The sequence below is a fragment of the Anomaloglossus baeobatrachus genome, unplaced genomic scaffold (genome assembly GCF_048569485.1).
Source record: "Anomaloglossus baeobatrachus isolate aAnoBae1 unplaced genomic scaffold, aAnoBae1.hap1 Scaffold_416, whole genome shotgun sequence".
NCBI lineage: Eukaryota > Metazoa > Chordata > Amphibia > Anura > Aromobatidae > Anomaloglossus > Anomaloglossus baeobatrachus.
Genome location: NW_027443495.1, coordinates 105,474 through 121,775, shown reverse-complemented (window position 1 = coordinate 121,775; position 16,302 = coordinate 105,474). Strand labels below are relative to the sequence as shown.

The window sequence follows — 16,302 nt, the reverse complement described above, 5'->3', positions numbered from 1 at the left end:
GACAGGTTGCCTGACTTTCCGTCACTGCCACCCTTTGCCATCCTTACCCGTAGAAAGCCCTTTCATCATCCCCAAACCCTAATCTTTTCCCTTTCCTTCCCAGCCCCCAAACCCTGCCCTCTGTACCTTTCTCACCACCCGCTTCCCTTCTCCTGTCATCCCCCTACCACCCGGGAAAAAAAGAGATTGCCCCCTCCTTCCACTAGCCCACCCTCCCACCCAAAGAACAACTTCTTCTGCGCAGCTTGTTTTCTAGGCAGCAGCGCTATTGTGATGTCATCGGGGGGCATTGTGACAAGCCGCCAGTGTTCCGTCTCTTCATGTTGTGCACTGTTCAAACCGAAAATACATCAACAGGCAGGCTACAGAAAAGCTTACTAACAAAGGTTAGAGAGGGGCTTTCTCAGAGGGCTTTTTACAGTTTGTCTATTCCCAATTAGCCGGTTTAGTATACTTAATGAAAGTACTAATTCTTTCATAGGCCGCCCATTCTTAGTATTTGACGTTCAGGTAACAACAGGTAACTTTATTTGGAGTGGAAGCAGAGAGATAACACCAGATTCCAATTGTAGATCCTCTCACACCTGTGGTCACTGCAGCATCTGACTCCACTTTGTCCAAAAGGGATCTATTCCATTCAATTACACATGATCTAGATTAGACTGACAACAAGATACTGCACGGGACATAGCAGAGTTGGTAAAGTTGAGTGGTGATGAGTTTGCTATTTGGATGAATAAAGCAAGTAAAAAGTGTGTTAGATAAAAATTCATTTCAATTCGCTAATCGGGCTAATATGAATCAGGTGAATCGAGTTCTGCTTTTGGAAACTGGGTTAAGAAGGGGTGCACCGTTCCTGGAGGTACTGCAATACCAGGTCAATGCGTGGAGTGGACAGAGCAAGCTCTTTTTCCATCTCCCTGTTCTAAAAATCCATTTAATATATGGTCCCCAGATAGGAGACGTATCAGATATTAAACTGATAAGAACAGATACTACACTTGATCTTAGCCAAAAGGCCGAGAAGCGATAACCAGAATTGGTTTGGGCCTCGAGTGGCACCCTGGCCTATGCCGGACACATCTTAGGGAGAGAGAGCGAGAGGGAGACAAACCCACGCCTACACAAGACATTTTGTCACCCAAGCCAACCCTTGAAAAGGCTGCTTTGCAGAGCAAAAACAAGAAGAATGGTGCGTTTTGCAGCCGCCGCCCACTGCAATGAATCTGAATAACTCCTCCTTTAGGGCGCAAGCAACTCCCCTCCCCCTTGCAGTCTTTCCAATTCACGATACAAAAAGACGGACAGGACAGGTTGCCTGACTTTCCGTCACTGCCACCCTTTGCCATCCTTACCCGTAGAAAGCCCTTTCATCATCCCCAAACCCTAATCTTTTCCCTTTCCTTCCCAGCCCCCAAACCCTGCCCTCTGTACCTTTCTCACCACCCGCTTCCCTTCTCCTGTCATCCCCCTACCACCCGGGAAAAAAAGAGATTGCCCCCTCCTTCCACTAGCCCACCCTCCCACCCAAAGAACAACTTCTTCTGCGCAGCTTGTTTTCTAGGCAGCAGCGCTATTGTGATGTCATCGGGGGGCATTGTGACAAGCCGCCAGTGTTCCGTCTCTTCATGTTGTGCACTGTTCAAACCGAAAATACATCAACAGGCAGGCTACAGAAAAGCTTACTAACAAAGGTTAGAGAGGGGCTTTCTCAGAGGGCTTTTTACAGTTTGTCTATTCCCAATTAGCCGGTTTAGTATACTTAATGAAAGTACTAATTCTTTCATAGGCCGCCCATTCTTAGTATTTGACGTTCAGGTAACAACAGGTAACTTTATTTGGAGTGGAAGCAGAGAGATAACACCAGATGCCAATTGTAGATCCTCTCACACCTGTGGTCACTGCAGCATCTGACTCCACTTTGTCCAAAAGGGATCTATTCCATTCAATTACACATGATCTAGATTAGACTGACAACAAGATACTGCACGGGACATAGCAGAGTTGGTGAAGTTGAGTGGTGATGAGTTTGCTATTTGGATGAATAAAGCAAGTAAAAAGTGTGTTAGATAAAAATTCATTTCAATTCGCTAATCGGGCTAATATGAATCAGGTGAATCGAGTTCTGCTTTTGGAAACTGGGTTAAGAAGGGGTGCACCGTTCCTGGAGGTACTGCAATACCAGGTCAATGCGTGGAGTGGACAGAGCAAGCTCTTTTTCCATCTCCCTGTTCTAAAAATCCATTTAATATATGGTCCCCAGATAGGGGACGTATCAGATATTAAACTGATAAGAACAGATACTACACTTGATCTTAGCCAAAAGGCCGAGAAGCGATAACCAGAATTGGTTTGGGCCTCGAGTGGCACCCTGGCCTATGCCGGACACATCTTAGGGAGAGAGAGCGAGAGGGAGACAAACCCACGCCTACACAAGACATTTTGTCACCCAAGCCAACCCTTGAAAAGGCTGCTTTGCAGAGCAAAAACAAGAAGAATGGTGCGTTTTGCAGCCGCCGCCCACTGCAATGAATCTGAATAACTCCTCCTTTAGGGCGCAAGCAACTCCCCTCCCCCTTGCAGTCTTTCCAATTCACGATACAAAAAGACGGACAGGACAGGTTGCCTGACTTTCCGTCACTGCCACCCTTTGCCATCCTTACCCGTAGAAAGCCCTTTCATCATCCCCAAACCCTAATCTTTTCCCTTTCCTTCCCAGCCCCCAAACCCTGCCCTCTGTACCTTTCTCACCACCCGCTTCCCTTCTCCTGTCATCCCCCTACCACCCGGGAAAAAAAGAGATTGCCCCCTCCTTCCACTAGCCCACCCTCCCACCCAAAGAACAACTTCTTCTGCGCAGCTTGTTTTCTAGGCAGCAGCGCTATTGTGATGTCATCGGGGGGCATTGTGACAAGCCGCCAGTGTTCCGTCTCTTCATGTTGTGCACTGTTCAAACCGAAAATACATCAACAGGCAGGCTACAGAAAAGCTTACTAACAAAGGTTAGAGAGGGGCTTTCTCAGAGGGCTTTTTACAGTTTGTCTATTCCCAATTAGCCGGTTTAGTATACTTAATGAAAGTACTAATTCTTTCATAGGCCGCCCATTCTTAGTATTTGACGTTCAGGTAACAACAGGTAACTTTATTTGGAGTGGAAGCAGAGAGATAACACCAGATGCCAATTGTAGATCCTCTCACACCTGTGGTCACTGCAGCATCTGACTCCACTTTGTCCAAAAGGGATCTATTCCATTCAATTACACATGATCTAGATTAGACTGACAACAAGATACTGCACGGGACATAGCAGAGTTGGTGAAGTTGAGTGGTGATGAGTTTGCTATTTGGATGAATAAAGCAAGTAAAAAGTGTGTTAGATAAAAATTCATTTCAATTCGCTAATCGGGCTAATATGAATCAGGTGAATCGAGTTCTGCTTTTGGAAACTGGGTTAAGAAGGGGTGCACCGTTCCTGGAGGTACTGCAATACCAGGTCAATGCGTGGAGTGGACAGAGCAAGCTCTTTTTCCATCTCCCTGTTCTAAAAATCCATTTAATATATGGTCCCCAGATAGGGGACGTATCAGATATTAAACTGATAAGAACAGATACTACACTTGATCTTAGCCAAAAGGCCGAGAAGCGATAACCAGAATTGGTTTGGGCCTCGAGTGGCACCCTGGCCTATCCCGGACACATCTTAGGGAGAGAGAGCGAGAGGGAGACAAACCCACGCCTACACAAGACATTTTGTCACCCAAGCCAACCCTTGAAAAGGCTGCTTTGCAGAGCAAAAACAAGAAGAATGGTGCGTTTTGCAGCCGCCGCCCACTGCAATGAATCTGAATAACTCCTCCTTTAGGGCGCAAGCAACTCCCCTCCCCCTTGCAGTCTTTCCAATTCACGATACAAAAAGACGGACAGGACAGGTTGCCTGACTTTCCGTCACTGCCACCCTTTGCCATCCTTACCCGTAGAAAGCCCTTTCATCATCCCCAAACCCTAATCTTTTCCCTTTCCTTCCCAGCCCCCAAACCCTGCCCTCTGTACCTTTCTCACCACCCGCTTCCCTTCTCCTGTCATCCCCCTACCACCCGGGAAAAAAAGAGATTGCCCCCTCCTTCCACTAGCCCACCCTCCCACCCAAAGAACAACTTCTTCTGCGCAGCTTGTTTTCTAGGCAGCAGCGCTATTGTGATGTCATCGGGGGGCATTGTGACAAGCCGCCAGTGTTCCGTCTCTTCATGTTGTGCACTGTTCAAACCGAAAATACATCAACAGGCAGGCTACAGAAAAGCTTACTAACAAAGGTTAGAGAGGGGCTTTCTCAGAGGGCTTTTTACAGTTTGTCTATTCCCAATTAGCCGGTTTAGTATACTTAATGAAAGTACTAATTCTTTCATAGGCCGCCCATTCTTAGTATTTGACGTTCAGGTAACAACAGGTAACTTTATTTGGAGTGGAAGCAGAGAGATAACACCAGATGCCAATTGTAGATCCTCTCACACCTGTGGTCACTGCAGCATCTGACTCCACTTTGTCCAAAAGGGATCTATTCCATTCAATTACACATGATCTAGATTAGACTGACAACAAGATACTGCACGGGACATAGCAGAGTTGGTGAAGTTGAGTGGTGATGAGTTTGCTATTTGGATGAATAAAGCAAGTAAAAAGTGTGTTAGATAAAAATTCATTTCAATTCGCTAATCGGGCTAATATGAATCAGGTGAATCGAGTTCTGCTTTTGGAAACTGGGTTAAGAAGGGGTGCACCGTTCCTGGAGGTACTGCAATACCAGGTCAATGCGTGGAGTGGACAGAGCAAGCTCTTTTTCCATCTCCCTGTTCTAAAAATCCATTTAATATATGGTCCCCAGATAGGGGACGTATCAGATATTAAACTGATAAGAACAGATGAGATTACATCCGCAAATTTCAGAAAACGGTCATCGGCCACCACACAAAAGCGCAGTGCCGCAGGTGATCGCCTCCCGAGCCCAGGAACCACCAGCCATAAGGGGACGGAAGCACCAAAAGGCGCAACAATCCCCGAGGCCGGCGGTTGTGCAAGCCCGGGCCCCTCTCAGCCAAGACCAAGGCAAACCCAATGAAGGGACTACACTTGATCTTAGCCAAAAGGCCGAGAAGCGATAACCAGAATTGGTTTGGGCCTCGAGTGGCACCCTGGCCTATGCCGGACACATCTTAGGGAGAGAGAGCGAGAGGGAGACAAACCCACGCCTACACAAGACATTTTGTCACCCAAGCCAACCCTTGAAAAGGCTGCTTTGCAGAGCAAAAACAAGAAGAATGGTGCGTTTTGCAGCCGCCGCCCACTGCAATTAATCTGAATAACTCCTCCTTTAGGGCGCAAGCAACTCCCCTCCCCCTTGCAGTCTTTCCAATTCACGATACAAAAAGACGGACAGGACAGGTTGCCTGACTTTCCGTCACTGCCACCCTTTGCCATCCTTACCCGTAGAAAGCCCTTTCATCATCCCCAAACCCTAATCTTTTCCCTTTCCTTCCCAGCCCCCAAACCCTGCCCTCTGTACCTTTCTCACCACCCGCTTCCCTTCTCCTGTCATCCCCCTACCACCCGGGAAAAAAAGAGATTGCCCCCTCCTTCCACTAGCCCACCCTCCCACCCAAAGAACAACTTCTTCTGCGCAGCTTGTTTTCTAGGCAGCAGCGCTATTGTGATGTCATCGGGGGGCATTGTGACAAGCCGCCAGTGTTCCGTCTCTTCATGTTGTGCACTGTTCAAACCGAAAATACATCAACAGGCAGGCTACAGAAAAGCTTACTAACAAAGGTTAGAGAGGGGCTTTCTCAGAGGGCTTTTTACAGTTTGTCTATTCCCAATTAGCCGGTTTAGTATACTTAATGAAAGTACTAATTCTTTCATAGGCCGCCCATTCTTAGTATTTGACGTTCAGGTAACAACAGGTAACTTTATTTGGAGTGGAAGCAGAGAGATAACACCAGATGCCAATTGTAGATCCTCTCACACCTGTGGTCACTGCAGCATCTGACTCCACTTTGTCCAAAAGGGATCTATTCCATTCAATTACACATGATCTAGATTAGACTGACAACAAGATACTGCACGGGACATAGCAGAGTTGGTGAAGTTGAGTGGTGATGAGTTTGCTATTTGGATGAATAAAGCAAGTAAAAAGTGTGTTAGATAAAAATTCATTTCAATTCGCTAATCGGGCTAATATGAATCAGGTGAATCGAGTTCTGCTTTTGGAAACTGGGTTAAGAAGGGGTGCACCGTTCCTGGAGGTACTGCAATACCAGGTCAATGCGTGGAGTGGACAGAGCAAGCTCTTTTTCCATCTCCCTGTTCTAATAATCCATTTAATATATGGTCCCCAGATAGGGGACGTATCAGATATTAAACTGATAAGAACAGATGAGATTACATCCGCAAATTTCAGAAAACGGTCATCGGCCACCACACAAAAGCGCAGTGCCGCAGGTGATCGCCTCCCGAGCCCAGGAACCACCAGCCATAAGGGGACGTAAGCACCAAAAGGCGCAACAATCCCCGAGGCCGGCGGTTGTGCAAGCCCGGGCCCCTCCCAGCCAAGACCAAGGCAAACCCAATGAAGGGACTACACTTGATCTTAGCCAAAAGGCCGAGAAGCGATAACCAGAATTGGTTTGGGCCTCGAGTGGCACCCTGGCCTATGCCGGACACATCTTAGGGAGAGAGAGCGAGAGGGAGACAAACCCACGCCTACACAAGACATTTTGTCACCCAAGCCAACCCTTGAAAAGGCTGCTTTGCAGAGCAAAAACAAGAAGAATGGTGCGTTTTGCAGCCGCCGCCCACTGCAATGAATCTGAATAACTCCTCCTTTAGGGCGCAAGCAACTCCCCTCCCCCTTGCAGTCTTTCCAATTCACGATACAAAAAGACGGACAGGACAGGTTGCCTGACTTTCCGTCACTGCCACCCTTTGCCATCCTTACCCGTAGAAAGCCCTTTCATCATCCCCAAACCCTAATCTTTTCCCTTTCCTTCCCAGCCCCCAAACCCTGCCCTCTGTACCTTTCTCACCACCCGCTTCCCTTCTCCTGTCATCCCCCTACCACCCGGGAAAAAAAGAGATTGCCCCCTCCTTCCACTAGCCCACCCTCCCACCCAAAGAACAACTTCTTCTGCGCAGCTTGTTTTCTAGGCAGCAGCGCTATTGTGATGTCATCGGGGGGCATTGTGACAAGCCGCCAGTGTTCCGTCTCTTCATGTTGTGCACTGTTCAAACCGAAAATACATCAACAGGCAGGCTACAGAAAAGCTTACTAACAAAGGTTAGAGAGGGGCTTTCTCAGAGGGCTTTTTACAGTTTGTCTATTCCCAATTAGCCGGTTTAGTATACTTAATGAAAGTACTAATTCTTTCATAGGCCGCCCATTCTTAGTATTTGACGTTCAGGTAACAACAGGTAACTTTATTTGGAGTGGAAGCAGAGAGATAACACCAGATGCCAATTGTAGATCCTCTCACACCTGTGGTCACTGCAGCATCTGACTCCACTTTGTCCAAAAGGGATCTATTCCATTCAATTACACATGATCTAGATTAGACTGACAACAAGATACTGCACGGGACATAGCAGAGTTGGTGAAGTTGAGTGGTGATGAGTTTGCTATTTGGATGAATAAAGCAAGTAAAAAGTGTGTTAGATAAAAATTCATTTCAATTCGCTAATCGGGCTAATATGAATCAGGTGAATCGAGTTCTGCTTTTGGAAACTGGGTTAAGAAGGGGTGCACCGTTCCTGGAGGTACTGCAATACCAGGTCAATGCGTGGAGTGGACAGAGCAAGCTCTTTTTCCATCTCCCTGTTCTAAAAATCCATTTAATATATGGTCCCCAGATAGGGGACGTATCAGATATTAAACTGATAAGAACAGATACTACACTTGATCTTAGCCAAAAGGCCGAGAAGCGATAACCAGAATTGGTTTGGGCCTCGAGTGGCACCCTGGCCTATGCCGGACACATCTTAGGGAGAGAGAGCGAGAGGGAGACAAACCCACGCCTACACAAGACATTTTGTCACCCAAGCCAACCCTTGAAAAGGCTGCTTTGCAGAGCAAAAACAAGAAGAATGGTGCGTTTTGCAGCCGCCGCCCACTGCAATGAATCTGAATAACTCCTCCTTTAGGGCGCAAGCAACTCCCCTCCCCCTTGCAGTCTTTCCAATTCACGATACAAAAAGACGGACAGGACAGGTTGCCTGACTTTCCGTCACTGCCACCCTTTGCCATCCTTACCCGTAGAAAGCCCTTTCATCATCCCCAAACCCTAATCTTTTCCCTTTCCTTCCCAGCCCCCAAACCCTGCCCTCTGTACCTTTCTCACCACCCGCTTCCCTTCTCCTGTCATCCCCCTACCACCCGGGAAAAAAAGAGATTGCCCCCTCCTTCCACTAGCCCACCCTCCCACCCAAAGAACAACTTCTTCTGCGCAGCTTGTTTTCTAGGCAGCAGCGCTATTGTGATGTCATCGGGGGGCATTGTGACAAGCCGCCAGTGTTCCGTCTCTTCATGTTGTGCACTGTTCAAACCGAAAATACATCAACAGGCAGGCTACAGAAAAGCTTACTAACAAAGGTTAGAGAGGGGGTTTCTCAGAGGGCTTTTTACAGTTTGTCTATTCCCAATTAGCCGGTTTAGTATACTTAATGAAAGTACTAATTCTTTCATAGGCCGCCCATTCTTAGTATTTGACGTTCAGGTAACAACAGGTAACTTTATTTGGAGTGGAAGCAGAGAGATAACACCAGATGCCAATTGTAGATCCTCTCACACCTGTGGTCACTGCAGCATCTGACTCCACTTTGTCCAAAAGGGATCTATTCCATTCAATTACACATGATCTAGATTAGACTGACAACAAGATACTGCACGGGACATAGCAGAGTTGGTGAAGTTGAGTGGTGATGAGTTTGCTATTTGGATGAATAAAGCAAGTAAAAAGTGTGTTAGATAAAAATTCATTTCAATTCGCTAATCGGGCTAATATGAATCAGGTGAATCGAGTTCTGCTTTTGGAAACTGGGTTAAGAAGGGGTGCACCGTTCCTGGAGGTACTGCAATACCAGGTCAATGCGTGGAGTGGACAGAGCAAGCTCTTTTTCCATCTCCCTGTTCTAAAAATCCATTTAATATATGGTCCCCAGATAGGGGACGTATCAGATATTAAACTGATAAGAACAGATACTACACTTGATCTTAGCCAAAAGGCCGAGAAGCGATAACCAGAATTGGTTTGGGCCTCGAGTGGCACCCTGGCCTATGCCGGACACATCTTAGGGAGAGAGAGTGAGAGGGAGACAAACCCACGCCTACACAAGACATTTTGTCACCCAAGCCAACCCTTGAAAAGGCTGCTTTGCAGAGCAAAAACAAGAAGAATGGTGCGTTTTGCAGCCGCCGCCCACTGCAATGAATCTGAATAACTCCTCCTTTAGGGCGCAAGCAACTCCCCTCCCCCTTGCAGTCTTTCCAATTCACGATACAAAAAGACGGACAGGACAGGTTGCCTGACTTTCCGTCACTGCCACCCTTTGCCATCCTTACCCGTAGAAAGCCCTTTCATCATCCCCAAACCCTAATCTTTTCCCTTTCCTTCCCAGCCCCCAAACCCTGCCCTCTGTACCTTTCTCACCACCCGCTTCCCTTCTCCTGTCATCCCCCTACCACCCGGGAAAAAAAGAGATTGCCCCCTCCTTCCACTAGCCCACCCTCCCACCCAAAGAACAACTTCTTCTGCGCAGCTTGTTTTCTAGGCAGCAGCGCTATTGTGATGTCATCGGGGGGCATTGTGACAAGCCGCCAGTGTTCCGTCTCTTCATGTTGTGCACTGTTCAAACCGAAAATACATCAACAGGCAGGCTACAGAAAAGCTTACTAACAAAGGTTAGAGAGGGGCTTTCTCAGAGGGCTTTTTACAGTTTGTCTATTCCCAATTAGCCGGTTTAGTATACTTAATGAAAGTACTAATTCTTTCATAGGCCGCCCATTCTTAGTATTTGACGTTCAGGTAACAACAGGTAACTTTATTTGGAGTGGAAGCAGAGAGATAACACCAGATGCCAATTGTAGATCCTCTCACACCTGTGGTCACTGCAGCATCTGACTCCACTTTGTCCAAAAGGGATCTATTCCATTCAATTACACATGATCTAGATTAGACTGACAACAAGATACTGCACGGGACATAGCAGAGTTGGTGAAGTTGAGTGGTGATGAGTTTGCTATTTGGATGAATAAAGCAAGTAAAAAGTGTGTTAGATAAAAATTCATTTCAATTCGCTAATCGGGCTAATATGAATCAGGTGAATCGAGTTCTGCTTTTGGAAACTGGGTTAAGAAGGGGTGCACCGTTCCTGGAGGTACTGCAATACCAGGTCAATGCGTGGAGTGGACAGAGCAAGCTCTTTTTCCATCTCCCTGTTCTAAAAATCCATTTAATATATGGTCCCCAGATAGGGGACGTATCAGATATTAAACTGATAAGAACAGATACTACACTTGATCTTAGCCAAAAGGCCGAGAAGCGATAACCAGAATTGGTTTGGGCCTCGAGTGGCACCCTGGCCTATGCCGGACACATCTTAGGGAGAGAGAGCGAGAGGGAGACAAACCCACGCCTACACAAGACATTTTGTCACCCAAGCCAACCCTTGAAAAGGCTGCTTTGCAGAGCAAAAACAAGAAGAATGGTGCGTTTTGCAGCCGCCGCCCACTGCAATGAATCTGAATAACTCCTCCTTTAGGGCGCAAGCAACTCCCCTCCCCCTTGCAGTCTTTCCAATTCACGATACAAAAAGACGGACAGGACAGGTTGCCTGACTTTCCGTCACTGCCACCCTTTGCCATCCTTACCCGTAGAAAGCCCTTTCATCATCCCCAAACCCTAATCTTTTCCCTTTCCTTCCCAGCCCCCAAACCCTGCCCTCTGTACCTTTCTCACCACCCGCTTCCCTTCTCCTGTCATCCCCCTACCACCCGGGAAAAAAAGAGATTGCCCCCTCCTTCCACTAGCCCACCCTCCCACCCAAAGAACAACTTCTTCTGCGCAGCTTGTTTTCTAGGCAGCAGCGCTATTGTGATGTCATCGGGGGGCATTGTGACAAGCCGCCAGTGTTCCGTCTCTTCATGTTGTGCACTGTTCAAACCGAAAATACATCAACAGGCAGGCTACAGAAAAGCTTACTAACAAAGGTTAGAGAGGGGCTTTCTCAGAGGGCTTTTTACAGTTTGTCTATTCCCAATTAGCCGGTTTAGTATACTTAATGAAAGTACTAATTCTTTCATAGGCCGCCCATTCTTAGTATTTGACGTTCAGGTAACAACAGGTAACTTTATTTGGAGTGGAAGCAGAGAGATAACACCAGATGCCAATTGTAGATCCTCTCACACCTGTGGTCACTGCAGCATCTGACTCCACTTTGTCCAAAAGGGATCTATTCCATTCAATTACACATGATCTAGATTAGACTGACAACAAGATACTGCACGGGACATAGCAGAGTTGGTGAAGTTGAGTGGTGATGAGTTTGCTATTTGGATGAATAAAGCAAGTAAAAAGTGTGTTAGATAAAAATTCATTTCAATTCGCTAATCGGGCTAATATGAATCAGGTGAATCGAGTTCTGCTTTTGGAAACTGGGTTAAGAAGGGGTGCACCGTTCCTGGAGGTACTGCAATACCAGGTCAATGCGTGGAGTGGACAGAGCAAGCTCTTTTTCCATCTCCCTGTTCTAAAAATCCATTTAATATATGGTCCCCAGATAGGGGACGTATCAGATATTAAACTGATAAGAACAGATTTTGATTTAATGAAGCTTTCCAAAGCACCGCAAAAATGCATGACCGAAGTCACACCAAAAACAGTGCAAAGGCTAGGATTCGTGTGGACCCCTCCGTGAGAAGAGGATCCCCAAAAATCAACCCCGTCCCTCCGAGCCAGAAGGCCACAGCGAGGGTCAGGGATCTTCGGTGCTCCCCCAAGCCGAAGCCTGGTTGAGCCTTGTTGTTGCTCCCAGCGTCCACCGAGGCATCTTACCCAAGTGGAGTAGGGAGCTACTAGTCGTTGGTTTCGCAGCCGAGACTGCCCGGACCGTCAACCGGTGTTGGTTTCTCAGCCCAAGGCTGACCGGACCTCCAACCGGGTGTTGGTTTCTCAGCCCAAGGCTGACCGGACCTCCAACCGGGTGTTGGTTTCTCAGCCCAAGGCTAACCGGACCTCCAACCGGGTGTTGGTTTCTCAGCCAAAGCTGACCCGGACCTCCAACCGGGTGTTGGTTTCTCAGCCCAAAGCTGACCGGACTTCCGACCGGGATTATAAAAATTTCCCTTCTTAGCCAGAAGGCCAGGATAGGGCAATATGCTTGGAAAGTATGAATAGGCAAGGCGCGGCGTGCGACAGAGTCTGAGGCTTACCAGGGTCCCAACCTAGCAAGTTCAGACTCCCTCCAGGGTGTCCATTCCTGGGGCACATTGCACCATAACCCCCACACTTACTCAGTCTAATAGCCTCAATCCTGGTAGGGCCATGGTTTCCTCTAGATGGATATACTATCCTCCCAAAGTACTAACAAGTGCAACCTTCCAGTGTGCATTGCATCATTGTACTAAGGTGGCCGGAGCCTTAAACCACCTTTTCGAACAATACTACACTTGATCTTAGCCAAAAGGCCGAGAAGCGATAACCAGAATTGGTTTGGGCCTCGAGTGGCACCCTGGCCTATGCCGGACACATCTTAGGGAGAGAGAGCGAGAGGGAGACAAACCCACGCCTACACAAGACATTTTGTCACCCAAGCCAACCCTTGAAAAGGCTGCTTTGCAGAGCAAAAACAAGAAGAATGGTGCGTTTTGCAGCCGCCGCCCACTGCAATGAATCTGAATAACTCCTCCTTTAGGGCGCAAGCAACTCCCCTCCCCCTTGCAGTCTTTCCAATTCACGATACAAAAAGACGGACAGGACAGGTTGCCTGACTTTCCGTCACTGCCACCCTTTGCCATCCTTACCCGTAGAAAGCCCTTTCATCATCCCCAAACCCTAATCTTTTCCCTTTCCTTCCCAGCCCCCAAACCCTGCCCTCTGTACCTTTCTCACCACCCGCTTCCCTTCTCCTGTCATCCCCCTACCACCCGGGAAAAAAAGAGATTGCCCCCTCCTTCCACTAGCCCACCCTCCCACCCAAAGAACAACTTCTTCTGCGCAGCTTGTTTTCTAGGCAGCAGCGCTATTGTGATGTCATCGGGGGGCATTGTGACAAGCCGCCAGTGTTCCGTCTCTTCATGTTGTGCACTGTTCAAACCGAAAATACATCAACAGGCAGGCTACAGAAAAGCTTACTAACAAAGGTTAGAGAGGGGCTTTCTCAGAGGGCTTTTTACAGTTTGTCTATTCCCAATTAGCCGGTTTAGTATACTTAATGAAAGTACTAATTCTTTCATAGGCCGCCCATTCTTAGTATTTGACGTTCAGGTAACAACAGGTAACTTTATTTGGAGTGGAAGCAGAGAGATAACACCAGATGCCAATTGTAGATCCTCTCACACCTGTGGTCACTGCAGCATCTGACTCCACTTTGTCCAAAAGGGATCTATTCCATTCAATTACACATGATCTAGATTAGACTGACAACAAGATACTGCACGGGACATAGCAGAGTTGGTGAAGTTGAGTGGTGATGAGTTTGCTATTTGGATGAATAAAGCAAGTAAAAAGTGTGTTAGATAAAAATTCATTTCAATTCGCTAATCGGGCTAATATGAATCAGGTGAATCGAGTTCTGCTTTTGGAAACTGGGTTAAGAAGGGGTGCACCGTTCCTGGAGGTACTGCAATACCAGGTCAATGCGTGGAGTGGACAGAGCAAGCTCTTTTTCCATCTCCCTGTTCTAAAAATCCATTTAATATATGGTCCCCAGATAGGGGACGTATCAGATATTAAACTGATAAGAACAGATACTACACTTGATCTTAGCCAAAAGGCCGAGAAGCGATAACCAGAATTGGTTTGGGCCTCGAGTGGCACCCTGGCCTATGCCGGACACATCTTAGGGAGAGAGAGCGAGAGGGAGACAAACCCACGCCTACACAAGACATTTTGTCACCCAAGCCAACCCTTGAAAAGGCTGCTTTGCAGAGCAAAAACAAGAAGAATGGTGCGTTTTGCAGCCGCCGCCCACTGCAATGAATCTGAATAACTCCTCCTTTAGGGCGCAAGCAACTCCCCTCCCCCTTGCAGTCTTTCCAATTCACGATACAAAAAGACGGACAGGACAGGTTGCCTGACTTTCCGTCACTGCCACCCTTTGCCATCCTTACCCGTAGAAAGCCCTTTCATCATCCCCAAACCCTAATCTTTTCCCTTTCCTTCCCAGCCCCCAAACCCTGCCCTCTGTACCTTTCTCACCACCCGCTTCCCTTCTCCTGTCATCCCCCTACCACCCGGGAAAAAAAGAGATTGCCCCCTCCTTCCACTAGCCCACCCTCCCACCCAAAGAACAACTTCTTCTGCGCAGCTTGTTTTCTAGGCAGCAGCGCTATTGTGATGTCATCGGGGGGCATTGTGACAAGCCGCCAGTGTTCCGTCTCTTCATGTTGTGCACTGTTCAAACCGAAAATACATCAACAGGCAGGCTACAGAAAAGCTTACTAACAAAGGTTAGAGAGGGGCTTTCTCAGAGGGCTTTTTACAGTTTGTCTATTCCCAATTAGCCGGTTTAGTATACTTAATGAAAGTACTAATTCTTTCATAGGCCGCCCATTCTTAGTATTTGACGTTCAGGTAACAACAGGTAACTTTATTTGGAGTGGAAGCAGAGAGATAACACCAGATGCCAATTGTAGATCCTCTCACACCTGTGGTCACTGCAGCATCTGACTCCACTTTGTCCAAAAGGGATCTATTCCATTCAATTACACATGATCTAGATTAGACTGACAACAAGATACTGCACGGGACATAGCAGAGTTGGTGAAGTTGAGTGGTGATGAGTTTGCTATTTGGATGAATAAAGCAAGTAAAAAGTGTGTTAGATAAAAATTCATTTCAATTCGCTAATCGGGCTAATATGAATCAGGTGAATCGAGTTCTGCTTTTGGAAACTGGGTTAAGAAGGGGTGCACCGTTCCTGGAGGTACTGCAATACCAGGTCAATGCGTGGAGTGGACAGAGCAAGCTCTTTTTCCATCTCCCTGTTCTAAAAATCCATTTAATATATGGTCCCCAGATAGGGGACGTATCAGATATTAAACTGATAAGAACAGATGAGATTTCATCCGCAAATTTCAGAAAACGGTCATCGGCCACCACACAAAAGCGCAGTGCCGCAGGTGATCGCCTCCCGAGCCCAGGAACCACCAGCCATAAGGGGACGTAAGCACCAAAAGGCGCAACAATCCCCGAGGCCGGCGGTTGTGCAAGCCCGGGCCCCTCCCAGCCAAGACCAAGGAAAACCCAATGAAGGGACTACACTTGATCTTAGCCAAAAGGCCGAGAAGCGATAACCAGAATTGGTTTGGGCCTCGAGTGGCACCCTGGCCTATGCCGGACACATCTTAGGGAGAGAGAGCGAGAGGGAGACAAACCCACGCCTACACAAGACATTTTGTCACCCAAGCCAACCCTTGAAAAGGCTGCTTTGCAGAGCAAAAACAAGAAGAATGGTGCGTTTTGCAGCCGCCGCCCACTGCAATGAATCTGAATAACTCCTCCTTTAGGGCGCAAGCAACTCCCCTCCCCCTTGCAGTCTTTCCAATTCACGATACAAAAAGACGGACAGGACAGGTTGCCTGACTTTCCGTCACTGCCACCCTTTGCCATCCTTACCCGTAGAAAGCCCTTTCATCATCCCCAAACCCTAATCTTTTCCCTTTCCTTCCCAGCCCCCAAACCCTGCCCTCTGTACCTTTCTCACCACCCGCTTCCCTTCTCCTGTCATCCCCCTACCACCCGGGAAAAAAAGAGATTGCCCCCTCCTTCCACTAGCCCACCCTCCCACCCAAAGAACAACTTCTTCTGCGCAGCTTGTTTTCTAGGCAGCAGCGCTATTGTGATGTCATCGGGGGGCATTGTGACAAGCCGCCAGTGTTCCGTCTCTTCATGTTGTGCACTGTTCAAACCGAAAATACATCAACAGGCAGGCTACAGAAAAGCTTACTAACAAAGGTTAGAGAGGGGCTTTCTCAGAGGGCTTTTTACAGTTTGTCTATTCCCAATTAGCCGGTTTAGTATACTTAATGAAAGTACTAATTCT

General features: G+C 47.6%; 11 non-coding genes and 2 pseudogenes across 11 annotated transcripts; all 13 read right to left on the bottom strand.

Annotated features, from left to right (window-relative positions):
* Positions 1 to 840: 840 nt before the first annotated feature.
* On the bottom strand, positions 841 to 1,031 carry LOC142278158 (U2 spliceosomal RNA). The gene has a single exon (XR_012741208.1). It is a non-coding gene; the product is annotated as a U2 spliceosomal RNA (small nuclear RNA).
* A 1,117-nt stretch (positions 1,032 to 2,148) lies between these two features.
* Positions 2,149 to 2,339, bottom strand: LOC142278041 (U2 spliceosomal RNA). The gene has a single exon (XR_012741102.1). It is a non-coding gene; the product is annotated as a U2 spliceosomal RNA (small nuclear RNA).
* Positions 2,340 to 3,456: 1,117 nt separating this feature from the next.
* LOC142278040 (U2 spliceosomal RNA) lies at positions 3,457 to 3,647 on the bottom strand. The gene has a single exon (XR_012741101.1). It is a non-coding gene; the product is annotated as a U2 spliceosomal RNA (small nuclear RNA).
* A 1,117-nt stretch (positions 3,648 to 4,764) lies between these two features.
* Positions 4,765 to 4,949, bottom strand: LOC142278194 (U2 spliceosomal RNA). The gene has a single exon (XR_012741238.1). It is a non-coding gene; the product is annotated as a U2 spliceosomal RNA (small nuclear RNA).
* A 65-nt stretch (positions 4,950 to 5,014) lies between these two features.
* Positions 5,015 to 5,154, bottom strand: LOC142278208 (U2 spliceosomal RNA; annotated as a pseudogene).
* Positions 5,155 to 6,271: 1,117 nt separating this feature from the next.
* On the bottom strand, positions 6,272 to 6,456 carry LOC142278196 (U2 spliceosomal RNA). The gene has a single exon (XR_012741240.1). It is a non-coding gene; the product is annotated as a U2 spliceosomal RNA (small nuclear RNA).
* Positions 6,457 to 7,778: 1,322 nt separating this feature from the next.
* Positions 7,779 to 7,969, bottom strand: LOC142278039 (U2 spliceosomal RNA). The gene has a single exon (XR_012741100.1). It is a non-coding gene; the product is annotated as a U2 spliceosomal RNA (small nuclear RNA).
* Positions 7,970 to 9,086: 1,117 nt separating this feature from the next.
* Positions 9,087 to 9,277, bottom strand: LOC142278037 (U2 spliceosomal RNA). The gene has a single exon (XR_012741099.1). It is a non-coding gene; the product is annotated as a U2 spliceosomal RNA (small nuclear RNA).
* Positions 9,278 to 10,394: 1,117 nt separating this feature from the next.
* LOC142278036 (U2 spliceosomal RNA) lies at positions 10,395 to 10,585 on the bottom strand. Its single transcript, XR_012741098.1, has one exon. It is a non-coding gene; the product is annotated as a U2 spliceosomal RNA (small nuclear RNA).
* Positions 10,586 to 11,702: 1,117 nt separating this feature from the next.
* LOC142278179 (U2 spliceosomal RNA) lies at positions 11,703 to 11,897 on the bottom strand. Its single transcript, XR_012741225.1, has one exon. It is a non-coding gene; the product is annotated as a U2 spliceosomal RNA (small nuclear RNA).
* A 697-nt stretch (positions 11,898 to 12,594) lies between these two features.
* Positions 12,595 to 12,736, bottom strand: LOC142278203 (U2 spliceosomal RNA; annotated as a pseudogene).
* A 1,117-nt stretch (positions 12,737 to 13,853) lies between these two features.
* Positions 13,854 to 14,044, bottom strand: LOC142278035 (U2 spliceosomal RNA). The gene has a single exon (XR_012741097.1). It is a non-coding gene; the product is annotated as a U2 spliceosomal RNA (small nuclear RNA).
* Positions 14,045 to 15,161: 1,117 nt separating this feature from the next.
* LOC142278187 (U2 spliceosomal RNA) lies at positions 15,162 to 15,346 on the bottom strand. The gene has a single exon (XR_012741232.1). It is a non-coding gene; the product is annotated as a U2 spliceosomal RNA (small nuclear RNA).
* Positions 15,347 to 16,302: the final 956 nt, after the last annotated feature.